Source organism: Gallus gallus, chromosome 7, assembly GCF_016699485.2.
Source record: "Gallus gallus isolate bGalGal1 chromosome 7, bGalGal1.mat.broiler.GRCg7b, whole genome shotgun sequence".
Classification (NCBI taxonomy): Eukaryota; Metazoa; Chordata; class Aves; order Galliformes; family Phasianidae; genus Gallus; species Gallus gallus.
Window position 1 is genome coordinate 3004573 of NC_052538.1, and position 14083 is coordinate 3018655.

At 44.7% G+C, this 14083-nt stretch overlaps 1 protein-coding gene across 2 annotated transcripts in view; it reads left to right on the forward strand.

Moving 5' to 3' along the window:
* The window catches only part of CPS1 (carbamoyl-phosphate synthase 1), a 177872-nt gene extending 167080 nt beyond the window's left edge, over positions 1-10792 (forward strand). The window contains exons 41-47 of one of the 2 annotated variants that reach the window (XR_005861268.2): positions 4078-4277; positions 6275-6419; positions 6767-6924; positions 8411-8700; positions 9496-9638; positions 9827-10035; positions 10599-10792. The gene's annotated coding sequence lies outside the window, so the exon portion shown is untranslated. The remainder of the gene's footprint in view (positions 1-4077; positions 4278-6274; positions 6420-6766; positions 6925-8410; positions 8701-9495; positions 9639-9826; positions 10036-10598) is intronic. The other variant, XR_005861269.2, reaches the window with a different exon arrangement.
* Positions 10793-14083: the final 3291 nt, after the last annotated feature.

Genomic DNA, 14083 nt, shown 5'->3' on the forward strand with positions numbered 1-14083 from the left:
TTTGTTTATGTTTGTGTTAAAAACATAAAGAAAGAAGCTCCTAAAACCAGACTCTTCACAGTAAAATGGGTAGCAAATAGTGCCACTTCAGTAAATGTTGCCATTCATTTTTCAATAAATTACCAATTTATACTTCTGAATGTGGTAATAAAAAGAGATAAAAGGACAGAAGAAGGAGGGAAAACTTGGGAGGTTTATGTTTACTGCCAAGCATTTGGTTTTATGTTTATCTCATGGAAAGTAACTCCATATATCATGATAATTGACTTCACCAAGTACCTTTAAAAAAAAAAAGGCTACAAAACAACATCTTGTGTGAGAGGAGACTGTGCATGGTTTTCTACTAAGTAAAACATTCTCCTTTGAATCAGTGGTTTAAGCTCTTGGCAATATTCGTGTTCTGTGGTTCGTTTGCCCAGTTGGTGGCTGAGAACAAGCAAGGTCATGGCACAAATAAAAGCAAAATGTTTATAGCTCTCTTATAACCCTGCACAAATCATCACTTATCTACCATCATTCCAGACTAATTGATTCCTGAGAACTTTATGGAGCGAGAACATTTTTCCCCCTCACTTTCTTCCAGCGATTTCCTTGTTACCATTTTAACTGCAGTGCTTTGCATGTAACTCTCTGCTGCTCCTGCCTGGGGATTTGGACCAGGCCTGGAAGAGGCCACTTGATTTCTCCTTGGCACCTTTGGGGCTTGGGATGAGAATCGTTGAGCAGCCGGGATGCTGAATTTTTTCCATCACTCAACGCAACAAAAGCAAAATTCATTGCTGATCTATTTTAGAAACAGCATTTGCGACAGTTCCTCTCTGAGTCAGTCAGAAGAGCAGAGAACAGGATTGTGGCAGGCAATAAAAAAAAGCCCTGCTGCTCCAATAAGGACTTTAATTACTCACCTCGTTACAGGTGAGACCAAGGGAGGCTGGCAGCAGTGCCAGCTCCAGCACAGCTGCGGAGGATTTATTTTTCTCAACGATGAGTGAAAAAGGCTGTAAAAATACTGTACAAGGTTGGCTAATAAACTGTATTTTATTAGCCATACTTATTACAAGTGTTTACAGGCTAGTGTGCTGATAGGCATTTTGATGAGGTAATATTCCTTAATTGCAATCATTCTGGGATTGCAAAACAAAGGATGGAAAGCCAAAAAGCTGGAAAACATAACACATGCATATGTCAGGTCAGGATTTATAGGCAGCTAGCTTGGCAGCAGGTATGTTAAATAGTTACAGCGTTGGCCTCGTCCAGTGGTTTGAGGCTTGTTTGTAGCAGATTGATAGTGCTGATTGGCAGATGGCTGTAACTGCAAGGAAAATGCACGTGCTTTATCTGGTGGTCTCTGTGGAGCACTTCAGGTCCCCAAGATGCTATAGTGGACCAGTGAGCTGACAGCATCTCCTTGCTAGTTGGCTTCTGTCTTACCCCTGGTTTTCTTCGGTCCACAGTGGATGCAGGCAATGAGGGGTAAGACCTGGGCAGCTTCCCAGCCCATCACAATGAGCTCTTTGCAAAGTCAAGAGTTAATCTTGGGTATTTTGTATCTCAGTCCAACACCTCCAACTTTCTACCCTGGTTTTCCTCGTCTGGGTTTATGGCACAGTTTACATCTCTGAATTCCTGCTGGCAAACTGGCTTCCTGCAGATTAGAGCCATTTTCTAGAGTGCTTCCAGCCAGATACAGCAGTGTGCTTCCTAGAAATGCCACTTGGGGAGAGACTGTGATGTCCTCGTTGCGTTGGCAGTGTTTCATCTCTGGCTATGATACACCAATAGCAGCGCTCTAATCAGGGTAATGACAAGCTAGTGGGAAATTAAGATTAATTTGAGAAGAAGCTCTGTGAAAACACCTTTGTGCTTATTGTCTTTGGGTATCAGCTTATTGCCTTTCAGTCACACAACTGAAAACACGCTCTGCTTATAAGCAAAAACGTTTTACTGAATTTTTCTCATTGTGTGTCCTTCCTGCCCCCCCCCCTTTTGCAAACAGTCCTGCAAATCTAGTCTGAGTTGACAGGGACCTGCTGTTATCTTTACTCTTTACTGCCTAACCTCCAGTAGTAAATGTTTTGCAAGCAGGGCATTTCTACAAGCCCACCATGGGCTGATGGTTTGCCCAGGTGCACATGCATGGTGTGCAGGTAAAGCAGTGAGCCGTGCATGCAAAGGCAGTCCTGCAGTTCTGACAGCTAGCAAGAGAAGCAGGTAGTGATCAGATCAGTAGTCACCTAGGACCACATTTTAAAAGAAATGAGGTATCTAAAGATGCAGATTGGTGAAAGTTGCACAGCTGCATATCTATGTAAATCCTACGTTGCACCAGTGTCCATTTTAGGAGTCTTAATCCCATTCAGATCTGACTTTCTGTCTTGGCACCACCCTGCTTACTCGTAAAAAGCAGGTATTCCCTGTTCTGTTGAGGAATGCAGCTGTGAATATCTATGATGGGGATGGAGTTTCTGACTTGAAGCCCAGTAAATCCCCTTTGGGAGACTTTCTGTTAATTTCTTTGGGTTTGATGGAGATCCCAGAGGGCTGTTTTCCCCCAGGTATGAAAAGATCACATGGATTTACAGCTTCTCTTCTCTCCCTGAGCTGACTCTCCTGTTACTGTTTGTGTCTGGGGAAAATAGCAAGAATATATATATATATATATATATATATATATATATCCTAATATTTTAGGATGTCAGCAGTGGCTTTGGGCTGTCGTGGGGATGTGGGGCATTCATGAGTGGTATAGTAGGTACTCTGTATATTTTTGCTGTCAAGCAAGAAGCACAAATGAAGTGGTCATCCATTTTAAGGTGTGGTTGTTCCATGCCACCAAATACCTCTGTGCTAAAACAGAATAAGCAGCTTCCATTTTTTTGGCTGAACTTTTGGGAAGCTTGTATAGGTTGTAATCACGCTACACAGATTTTCACCAGAAACACTTCTGCAGCATTCAGATGGTGATTGATACATTCTCTGTTGTGGCAGCTTCTAAACAATACAGATAGGCAGTACAGCTGGACCATCTCGCTGTCGCATTACCAAAAGCAACCTCTCTTTCTGCAGCCAAGTGCAGAATGGACTATTGTTCATCATTAACTCTGAAAAGGAAGAAGACACTTCACTGAATCATTGATACTCCATCTTTTCCTTAAGGGTTGCTTATCTAAATATTAAGTACAGCCTTATGCATTTATATGGCAGCTGGAAGTTGCTTTCTGAGAGAACAATTCACCTTAAAAAAAGAAGAGGAAATCCAGCAGAACTGTCTGCATTTCTCACAAATCAACTGAGTGCTCATTTCCTACTGATCAGTCTTTGAGCTTCTCATTTCAGTTTGGAGAGCGCGGCGTTCATTTGTCAAGCTGAACAGAGAAGGAAAAAAAATAGCAAGCAGAGGAATTAGAGTTGAGCCTGTCAGCTCTACAGCTTGAAGTTATGAGCAAGTTGGTTTTGCTTGTTTGATGAGCATAGGAGAATAGTGGCCATATGTGTTAACACCTGCACTAGAGGATCAAGGACTAATCATGCCAAATGAATGAGATTCACACAAATACAGCTCTATCTCCGTCCATATGTTCTGTGTGAAATTGCAGGTAGCCATCAGATTGTAGGACAGGGACATAAGGCTCAGTGAGTTATGGGAAAGGGTACTGCATCCCGTAATGTTTAGCACTTCTGACAACAAGAGAGGAGGAGGAGGCAAAAAACTCGTAGGGTACTTTGGCTAGAGGAGGTTGTACTGCTGCATGAGGAACACGCGGGTTTGGTGGTTTAGTCCACGATAGCGGAAGCTTTGGGCACCTGAGTATGTGTCTGACTTAACCAAACTGCTTAACACTTTTAAAGAGTTCTCCCCGTGAGGTCTCAAACTTGTCAAGCTGAACTAAGCTTCTCTGGTTAGACCAAGTTCTTCATGTCCCAGATTGTGCTTGTGAATTCGCGCAGGTTGCCTCTTTCTAGAAAATAATAAGAAAAATAATACTCTTAAGTCCATGCTGTGATGTGTGCAATGAAGGTGTCTAAGGTAAAGCCACTTGTGTGTATCTTGTGGTCATTCACACCATCTTTTTTCAGTGAGATATGGAAGAGGAACTTGACTGCGACTGATCCAGCGCTTTTTGGCTGCAAGTGGAGAAGTGATACTGAGAAACTGAGTCTCTCCGGTCTGTTGGAAATTATTACAAAGATGTTATGGTAGATGTTGGCCTAATGGGACAAACTGAGGTGTAATGGGATAGATTTCTTCTTCTGAGTATATACAATCCCCACGGTAGGTAAGTATGAGGACAGGACTTTGTCTCTACAAAAAGCTTACATACCAAAGGGCAGGGGATGCACTGTTGTGGATGCTGTGGACTTGCAGAAAGTACAGAGCAGGTCAGAGCCTGGTCCCTGCGATGCAGCAGCCTTCTCTCTCAGTCTCATTTACTTCAAGTTCGAGAAGACGTTCAGGACTATTGAGAAATGTTGAAACTGATAGTCTGGTTAGATTTGAAATCCCTCCACCAGCAGTATCCCTGCTTAAAATTCCTAGTTGTAAGACAGCTTCTTCCTCACAGATTATTGGCTTTTCACGTTGCTCAAGTGCAGCCTTTTCATCAGATCACATGTGTTCTGATCACTTTCTGGCAATTTTTCTTGTAAATAGAGCTTATTCAGTGACAGTTTACATAACCACTATCCAGATAATACCCTCCTAATGACCACTTTCCCTGGGGAAACACAATTATATCTCTTTCCCCACTTCTGCCAATTGCATTTGTGTTTGCCGCAGAGCCAAACGTGGCCCCGCTATTGTACTTGTGCAGATGGGTGGGAGCAACAAAGGCATGAATTGGAAAATTCCCAATCTCTTGGCAGGAATGCTGGTTTCCTTCTTTCTGCTTTAGGGGTTTCCACCAAGTGAGTTGGATGGAGAAACTTTTCTGTACTTTCAGACTTTCTCACACGCTTTGAAGGGAGGTGATTTAAAGGGTTTGTGGAAAATTAGAAGGCTTATGTGTAGCCAGGATTGCAAAGAGGAAACCTACTCAAAAATTCTGCCTCGTGGAGTGTCGTTTGCATGGGCCATGGGCTCCCTTTTGCAGTGATATGCATTGTTTCCTTGTAAGAAGATTGGGTTCCATCTAACCTGCTACAGATGCAGGCAACCTGGGGATCAAGGGCAGGAAAGGGCTGGAGTTCAAGCAAGAGGTTATTGTGAGGAGCAGCCATTAGCTCAGCCACCAGCTGGTTACACTGCCTAAATTCTGCTTCCTGTGATAATTGGAAGAGCTGGGTTTCCAAAACCTGCCTCCAATACCAGGGCAGCTGGAGTGAGGAGTGGTACTCAGCCTATGGGACAGCAGGCAGCTGCTTTCTGCAAGCAGTGGCACACAAAGCTGATGTGCATGATGTGTTAATGCCCATATGCCTTTTTTGAGGCATCTCTGACAGTAATTTGGGTGACTGCATGCATTTAGCAGGAAAAGGGAAGGCTGCAGGGAGACTTCATTGCAGCCTTCTAATATTGAAAGGGAGATTTATAAACATGAGGGAAATCACCTTTTTACAAAGGTAGGATTGAGATAGGACAAAGGGGAAAGATTTTAAACAAAAGGAGGGGAGATTTATACTGTTTTTTACTGAGAAAGTGGTGAGGGTGCCCAGGGCCCCATCCAACCTGGCCTCAAACACCTCACCACTCTCATAGTAAAGAACTTCACCCTGACATCCAACCTGAATGTTCCCTCCTTCAACTTAAAACTCTTTCCCCTTGTCCCGCTGTTATCTGCCTTTCAAAGAGTAGGTGACAAACTGAACGCTGTGGGAAACCAGAATGTGATTTAAAGTCTTTCACCAAGCTTTTAGGTGCCCCCGTAACCCATTTTGGCCTGATATAGTGGCCAAATTTCCATAGTACTTTCTGGAACTGGCCAGTATTCCTAGGCCGCAGAGTTGGCTGCTTCAGAAAGGAAGGCCTGAAGTTCTCCTAGGACTTCTGCTGAAACCCGTGTGATCTCAAGTTGCCCAGAAAGCAGTGATAATTGGCCAATTATCAACGCAGGTGCAAGTATTTAATTCTTTAACTTTCACACTCTCATGGCCCAAGGCTCCCTGTTTTGGCAGGGTGAGCACAGGAGCTGTGCTGTGACGTGGACCAACGTGGAAGTCATGCATATCAGAAGTTTCCTCTTATGTGATAAGAGATAGAAAGGTGAATTGGTTCTTGATGTCTTCACTAGTTGTTGTTAATCACAAGAGCCCTCTCTTCCTCATGGTTCTTTCCCAGCAGTTAATTACAAGTAGTAACCTCCAAGAGCCTGATGGGTACGCTGTGGCACTATGTGTTATGCCTGCGCTGCCAAGGAGGACCATTACTGCCCACAGCACAGGGATGATCTGGAGTACACAAATGGATGCCAGAACTGAGCAAAGTGAGTCACCTATGGACTGCATTAGGCTGCAGCAGGAGGTTCACAAAGTAGTAGCAGTGAATTTTAACGTGGAATATTTATAAATTATTTTATACCTTTAACATTCTGTGATGTGGCTGATGCTGCAGTTCTTAAAATTGCACTGAAATGTGATATATGACATACCCAATGGTCCAGAATACTTCAGCTTGTCTCTCCAAATTACTACCAGTGTGCTGAAGATGTTTTCGATGTCAGTCCGTATGGGAAAATCACTACTGGCTCAGTGGTGCGAGTGTCAATTGTGACATTGGATCAGAGCCTTCGTTGCTTCCAAGTGGCATGTTTCTGCTTTGTTCCTTTACAAGCAATGCCCTGCGAAGAGAAGTGGAGCCCATGGTTCCTTCTTGAGCCAGGTGGCCTCTCACACCTGAAGGCCAGGGGCTCTGGTCTCACTGACACAAGGCTGGATCCACCACGGTGCCACATCACCCTTCATCTTGTTTGAGCCACTCGGCTGATGCTGGTAGGTGACATAGAGCCCTGAGTTTGGCTTAAATAATCAACTAGGTCTTTGTGGATTGCTGCAAAGCTTTAAATCCCTCTATGGGCCTTGCAGTGAATAAAACCCTGGCAGGAATTGGCCCCAAATGACGAATAGCAGCTGGCTCTGACAAAGGAGTCTGCAGCGCTCAGGCTCTCAGAGAAACAGCAGCAGGTTTTGGTCCAGGAAAAAAAGGGAGAGTGAACCACGGGGTTCTGAGTAACGGGCTGGCAGAGGAAATACATCCCCAGCAGCAAGTGATTTAAACAGGCAAACTGATTTTGCTGCTTTCTTGCAGCAGCAGCATCTATCTGTTGCTTTGGTTATTTATTTATAAGGAAGGGATTTGCAGGGTAACTGCCCGGTTTGTAGAAGTTTCCCAAGTCTGGGGTTGACTTTTTTTCTATACTGCAAAGGCTGCTCATGGCAGTGAGACCCACCACTTGGCTCAGAACCTGGCCATGGAGCACTTGAGTAACGTGAGCAGGATCCAACCTCCTGTTAGCTGGGCTGCAGCACTTTGCTGCGTTCTCATTACGCTGCATAGAAGCTCAGCACTGCTTAGTGCATGCCTTGCTAAACCTCCCTGTGGCTTTGTTCACAGCAGCTGCCCCAGATTTCAGATATAAACAGAGGTAATGAAAAATGGTGAGCCCTAATGCTGGTGGAGAGACTGCTGCTGGTCAGGGCTGTCCATACCCAACTGACTTGGGCACAGCCACAGGTCAATGCAGTGAAGATGCCCAGCAGTGTTTCCCAAACCTCTTTGGCACCTGTTCTGCCCTGACGTGGCTCAGTGGCAGAATAGCTGTGTGTGGACCTCCCCAAACTGGCTGTAAAATACCAACTTCACGTGTTGCTACCAGTTAACACGGCGGCCCTGGAACTGCCAGAATGAGGCTTAACCTTAATTTACCCTTTATTGCATCAAGTTTTACCCCTTACTGTATGCAGAATGCAATGCCCTGAGCACAGTGCCTCCAATCAATCCCGTTTAAGATAAGCATCTCTTCCCAGCCCAGCTCTGACTGTAAGAGAAATGGGTGATGATGAAGCCTTGTGTTTGTTCAACCCTATTTGGAATTTACAGCGCTATGTAAATGATTTATTGCAGTTGTAAATAATTGATGCCTCTGGAAATGGATTCCTGTCAACAATACATTCAGACCCAGGCCTTCATTCCAGCCTCACGGTGGCAATATGCATTTAATGGGGAAATTGGTCTGGTTGCTTTAGGTTCTTATTTATGTCTTGAAGTGTAGTGCCTGTATAGCTGCTGGTGGTTCTGCCTTCTCTAATAGGCAAAGTGGGGTGGGTGGAGGTCCAGGAGCTGTAGGAATGAATGGCCCACAGTACATCAGTGAGAACTTCTCATTGGGTGTCCCCGTGGGGCAGGACCAGGGCTGTTGCCTTGCTGTCAGATTTGGTTCCCTCCAGCTGGTGCCAACAACTTCCCTTCTGTTAATAGGAATGGAATGCTCCCTGCCGATGTGAGACCAGGACACCTTGTGACCGTGGGACAGCCACTGTCAACCCCACCAGGGAAAACATCAGCACAGAAAATAAGGAGATGTCACACTCAGTGTGGGGAGTGGGCGTTCTTCTGTGAGCTCCCCACCACCACATGAACTGACTGCAAAGGAGAAGGAATTCAAGGACAGAAAGGTTCCTCCCCAGGAATCGCACATCTGCTGGGTTAAGTCTGAATTTTGATATCTACATCTTCAGAAACATTGACCTGTGGTCTCAGCTGTGACAGTAAGTATAGTTCTGTGAAGTGAAGCACATTGCTTATGTATTTTAGAAGCTAGTATAAGAAGATTTTATGGCTGTAGGAATAGATGTGATAGAAAAATAATTCAACTGGTTCTTCTGGAGTCAGTAATCTCAAATAGCCAGAGGTGAGGTGCTTCACCTAGTGCCTGATTACTATTTTCAATCATCTCATTAAGTGCCTGGTTTCGTGGTGACTGCAACACATTATTTCCAAGGGGATTAGCACACTGAATACAGAGTAATTGAGACCTCACCATCATTCTGTCACAAATATCAGTGAAAAGGAGGAAAAACTGTTATTTCCTAAACAAGATGCTTCAAGGAAAGGAATTGCCTTCCAAAAATAGAAGGCAGTGCTTTCAGAAGTCACTTCTGATTTTAAGGTGTCGCTGTTGTTTGATACATAACTTGGTACAGCTTAAGGGCTGTGGATTTTAGAGAAGTGGGGCTTGTCTTCACTGTGCTACCTAGTGAGCCATGCGTAGGGACCAGCAAACAGTGCAGGGAGAATATAAACTTCAGGGAAGGGATGAAGGCTTCCCATTTTTTTAGATTTCATTTTGCTTGTGGCCCAAAGCAAAACCACCTTTGAGCACATAGTATGAAGAGATGAGCTGAGGTCGGCCTGAACACGTCTCTGAATTGTCTGAACACTTAGTTCTCCCTTTCCTTTGGGTAATCTTCTGGCTGATTGAGGTCCAGTTTTCATTATTTGCTGCCATATGCATCATGCTGGTGGGTCTGTCTTTATTGCAAGACTGTCTTGTTGACTTATAGGAAAACGGAGACCTGGTGACATGCTGCTGAAGTCTCCAATAACACATCATGCCTGCAGTACCTGCTGAAAACCCACCGAAAGGCAGCAGGAAGAGTGGGGGGGAATTCAGCCTCATCCCAGTCTCAGCTGTGAAACAAGCAGGGTAAGAAAACGGCCTTACTCATTCAAGCAGAGGCAAAGCAGGATGTTTGCTGGCATTGCCCCCCCATGCAGCCTGCTTATGACAGCTCACAGCTTTGCCATTTTGTGCCCTACTGTTTGCTGCGGTGGGATTTTCACTTCCAGAGATAATTCAGTAATGGTACATCTGTTTTTTTCCCTGAATGTTAGGTGCTCACACGTGTGTGCTTTGCTCCCATCCGCAATGAGAAGACAACCCTGCCTGTCCCAGCACACAGCTCCGTGTATGTATGGAGAGAACACTAAGCAAAGCCATGAACAAGGCTTCCCCGAGCAGTACTGGTGGCTCAGCGGCTGTGCTGCTGCAAGTTTGATGACAGTTGTCAGTGACCGTCGTGCCTGAGTGGGCCAGCTGAAGGGTAATGGGATTTAATTGCTCTTTGGAGCAGAGGAGAGAGGCTTTTTTCTTTCTTTCTTTCTTCCTTTTTTTTTTTTTTTTTTTGTAGTTTTGGCACTATGGGATGCATTTAAAAAACAGTTAATGAGGTGAGGATGGAAGGGGAGAGGGAGTGGAAATGGAGACGTTCCTTTATGGAGTGGGATGAAGCAGCTTTGGAAAGTAAGGAGGATTCTTCAGTGTATTTGTAAGTGGTTCTGAGGACTGCAGGACAGTTGTTCAGCTGATGTAAATGACCTTTCTGCCAGAGTGGAACAAGGTGGATTTGCCCTTCTGGGTGTCTGCCCCTCTTCTCTTTGTATGCCTCCTATTTCCCAAGGCTCACAGGGACTTGGCTTTCACCACAGGTGCTTCATCAAGGCTGCCCTGTCCCTTCTGCCTTTGGATGTCCAACTGGTTTAAGGTCTGGGGGCTCCGTGGGACTCTTTGACTCCCCTCCCACAGACAGTCTGCGCAAACCAAAGAAATCACCTAGTAATTTAATTTGACTCATTTGACACATCTCGTGTGGTTTGGCTCTATCAGTGCAGGGAGGACACGCTGAAGGCATTGACAAGGCAGCACAGAAGTGAATCTGACCTGACTGTCCACGTGGAGTTTGGCACCTGCACTGACATTCAACCTCCCCCAACCTCTGTCTCAGTGAAATCAAGAGACATCCTGGTTCCTTTCCTCCCCAGCATGCACCCTGGCAATGGAGAAAGGTCAGTAATAGTTTTCCCTTTCCTTCTTCCTTCCTGGCACAAGGAAGCACTCGCAAATCCAATTTACCTTTTCATTCCTCATTCTTGGTGGTGCAGTTTAAGCACTAACTCGTGCCATGGGGAATGAGCAGTGGTAGAAGACCACAGGGACCCAGAGCCATGCAGACACTGATGGATTATGCAAGTCAGGAGAGTAAAGGAGCAGTGCTCTCCATATTTAAAAATACCTCAAAGCACACTGCCCAGGATGAAAATACCCACAGGGGTTTCTTGTTGCAGATGTGTATTTATCTATGTGATGGATATTTATGCCTCTGTGTTTTTCAAAACTCTTGCCATTTCCCCTTTTTTAGAGTAGGGTAAAAAACAATCCCTTAACTGCATTTAAATATCTATTCCAAAAGCTTTTTTCAAACATAGGGCTACATTTGGCTTTACCCAACGGCTTCTAGGTGATGGCTGTATTGTGTTTTGGTTTTTGGCTTGTGCTTTGTTTATTAATCCCTACCAAATCAATTTCTTATTTTCCCATCTAGCTAGGAGATAATTAACTTGCATGATGATGCTTTACAATATCTGTTAAATATTACTTTTGAAGCAAACTAAGCTAATGACACGGGCAATTAAGCCTCATGCATCAGGATATAAAATGATTGGTGTCAGATTCAGGATGGCTTTATTCCCACCACCACTGCCCCTGGGTCAATATGACTGTGCATGAATGCCTGGAGCCAGTGAGTGGGGGAATGTGCGTCACTCTTCTCTGGAGCAGTGAGCTTTATAGGAAAGAGTTGGGTTAATAGTCTGTCCCAGTGTGCCAGACACCACGATGAAGGTCTGGATGTCTCAGCAAGCTTTGATTCTCTGAAATCTCAATCTGGGTTCTGACAAGGCGATGCTCCTGCCTGGAGCAAGTCTTGCGTGCTTTATTGCCACAAAACATCTTGGGCAGGCCCTTGAAATTAAAGGGTGGATCTTCCCATGTGACATTAAAAATCATTAGGGAACATACATTAGCTGAAACGGTCTCCTTGGCCAAAATTAATGTTCCTTCCAGATAGCCCTTCAGCTTGCTGTGCAGCTGGATATTGCTGCGTCTCTCCCCCATCATGCACTTGCGGGGCTGCACAGACGTCCAGGCAGTGATGCACACCAGGAGGAGCCAGGCATAGGTCAGGGGTCGGCCGACTCTTTGCTATCAAGAGCAGAGAGACGACAGTGATGAGAACTTGAGGAAAATTCTCGCCTTGGATCTTCTGTTTTCTGGTTGCTTTGGCTAAGAAAAGAAAGTGGAGCTCACATTTTGAAAATACTGCCTGGTAAATAGAGTTTAATTCCTATCCCACATAAGACAGAGCTTCAGCATGAGAGAACAGCAAGCAGACTGTTAGCTGTTAGAGATGTGATTTGGGGGAAAGTGATCAAGTTGCTTTCTTGCTCTTTTGCATGTTCTCCTCCTGCCCCTGGCCCTCCTTCCCCAAATAGTTAGGACTGTTTAAAAGCAATTGGCGTCACCCAAGTGTGTCACTGCCTCAAGTTGGCAGGAGCTGACTAGCAGGCTAGCACTGCAGGGCATATAATGTACAAGCTTATTTTACAGAGTTCAGAGAAACACCACTCTGGGTGTCTACATCAAACGGGCACTATCTGTAGCATCGTTTAATTGTTTGGAGCAAGGAGAAAAGCAATGAAAAAAAAACCATCGCCCCAAGGGAAAAGATAAACTGTAGATAAGTTTATATTTTCCATTCTGAAAAATAGATCAGAGAACTTCTGGAACAACTACAGCATTTATTGCATTGCTGATCCAAAAGCCACCTAATACATTTTAGCTAATTTTCAAACTCTGTTTGGAATGAAGCAGCAATCTCTTCTGAACTTCTTTTATATGCCCATTTTTATTGTAAAGCTGTAAAGCAATTTTATTTTTTATGATTTGCCTTCTAATGTCCTCCAGCGTTATGCCTTCACCCATCCCATTAACTGCCACCCTGGGCTGCCCCCTGCAGCGTGCTCCTGCTGAAAGGCAGCACCAGTCAGTGCCTCAGGAGTCACAGAGCTGATGTAACGTGTCACAGCTCTGGTCAGCAAGTCCTCTGCAGGACAGGGCAGCTGGCTTTCCTTGGCCAATCTGTTCCAGCCATATCTTCAAAGATATTGACTGGAGAGGGAATTAAGCATGTAGATACCTTGAGGCATAATGTTCTTTCCTTTGTAATTGAGTCCTGTCCCAGCTGAAGCTGCTAGACACCATCCTCGTAAGAACTCAATAATATTTTCTAATAAAAATAGCTGCCATTTTATCTTGTCATTATTTTATTACAAGTACTTGCAGTGAGTATTTTTAGACCACTTTCTGCTTTATTTGCAAGAGTTCATTATTAATTTGGGATATCAACTCTTGCAATACATTTTCTTAAAACATTTTGCTTTTTGTAGTTATATGCCTCACATCTTTAAATTACTGCTATGTTTTCAACCAACAGATCTAACCAAACCCTGTCTTTTGGTTGTGGGTCTCATGCCTTAGTCCCAAGGTTTGGGAGCCAAGGGAATTTGAGTGCTGAGGCGTCAGTGAGGCAAATCAAAAGCCCCAGAGGCACGGATGGGAGCAAATCCACACCCTACCTAGGAGCGAGGTAGAAGGATCAGCTCTTCCATGCTCCATCAGGCTGAAAGAGGAGACTTAGAAAGGAAAGACTCATCCAATTTGGAAACGTTGCTTCTTATTTCCAATGGGAAAGTCTATCAGGAGCCCCACTCTGAGTAGGTACTGAGTAGGGTTTGGCATTTCCTTGGCAGGAGCAGCACTAGCTCCCCCGGAACTCTGTCTTGCTTCTGAGCAAGGACAGAGATTTAGCTGCCCAACAGTGCCCTAAAGAGTGGGAAATTCAGAGACAAACATGAGCCTCCCTTTAAACAACCCAGTGTGTTATGTACGGTCTTTCTGAGCCTCAAGCTCTCAAGCTGGATGTTGGCAATGTGTTTTGTGTTAGCCACCTCCAAAGGGCTCCAAGCAAAACAGGCAGCTCTCCTTCCTCTGCTCCCATACAACTTCTGAATGCTTCCACAGGGGAATCTTCAACAGTAGAGGAAAAAGTAAAAAATAAAAAGGGAGAGTCCTTTCAAGGACTCTGTTAATGGCCCAGGGACTGAGCTACATCCCAGGAGATGGAGCTCTTTCTTGCACAAGAGCTGCATAGCCTGCTGGAAAAGCACACGTGCCCAATAATATATTCATTATTGCTTTATTAATCTCTGTGCTGGTATGCTGAAAGATAAGGACGGTTACACTAGTCATGATTT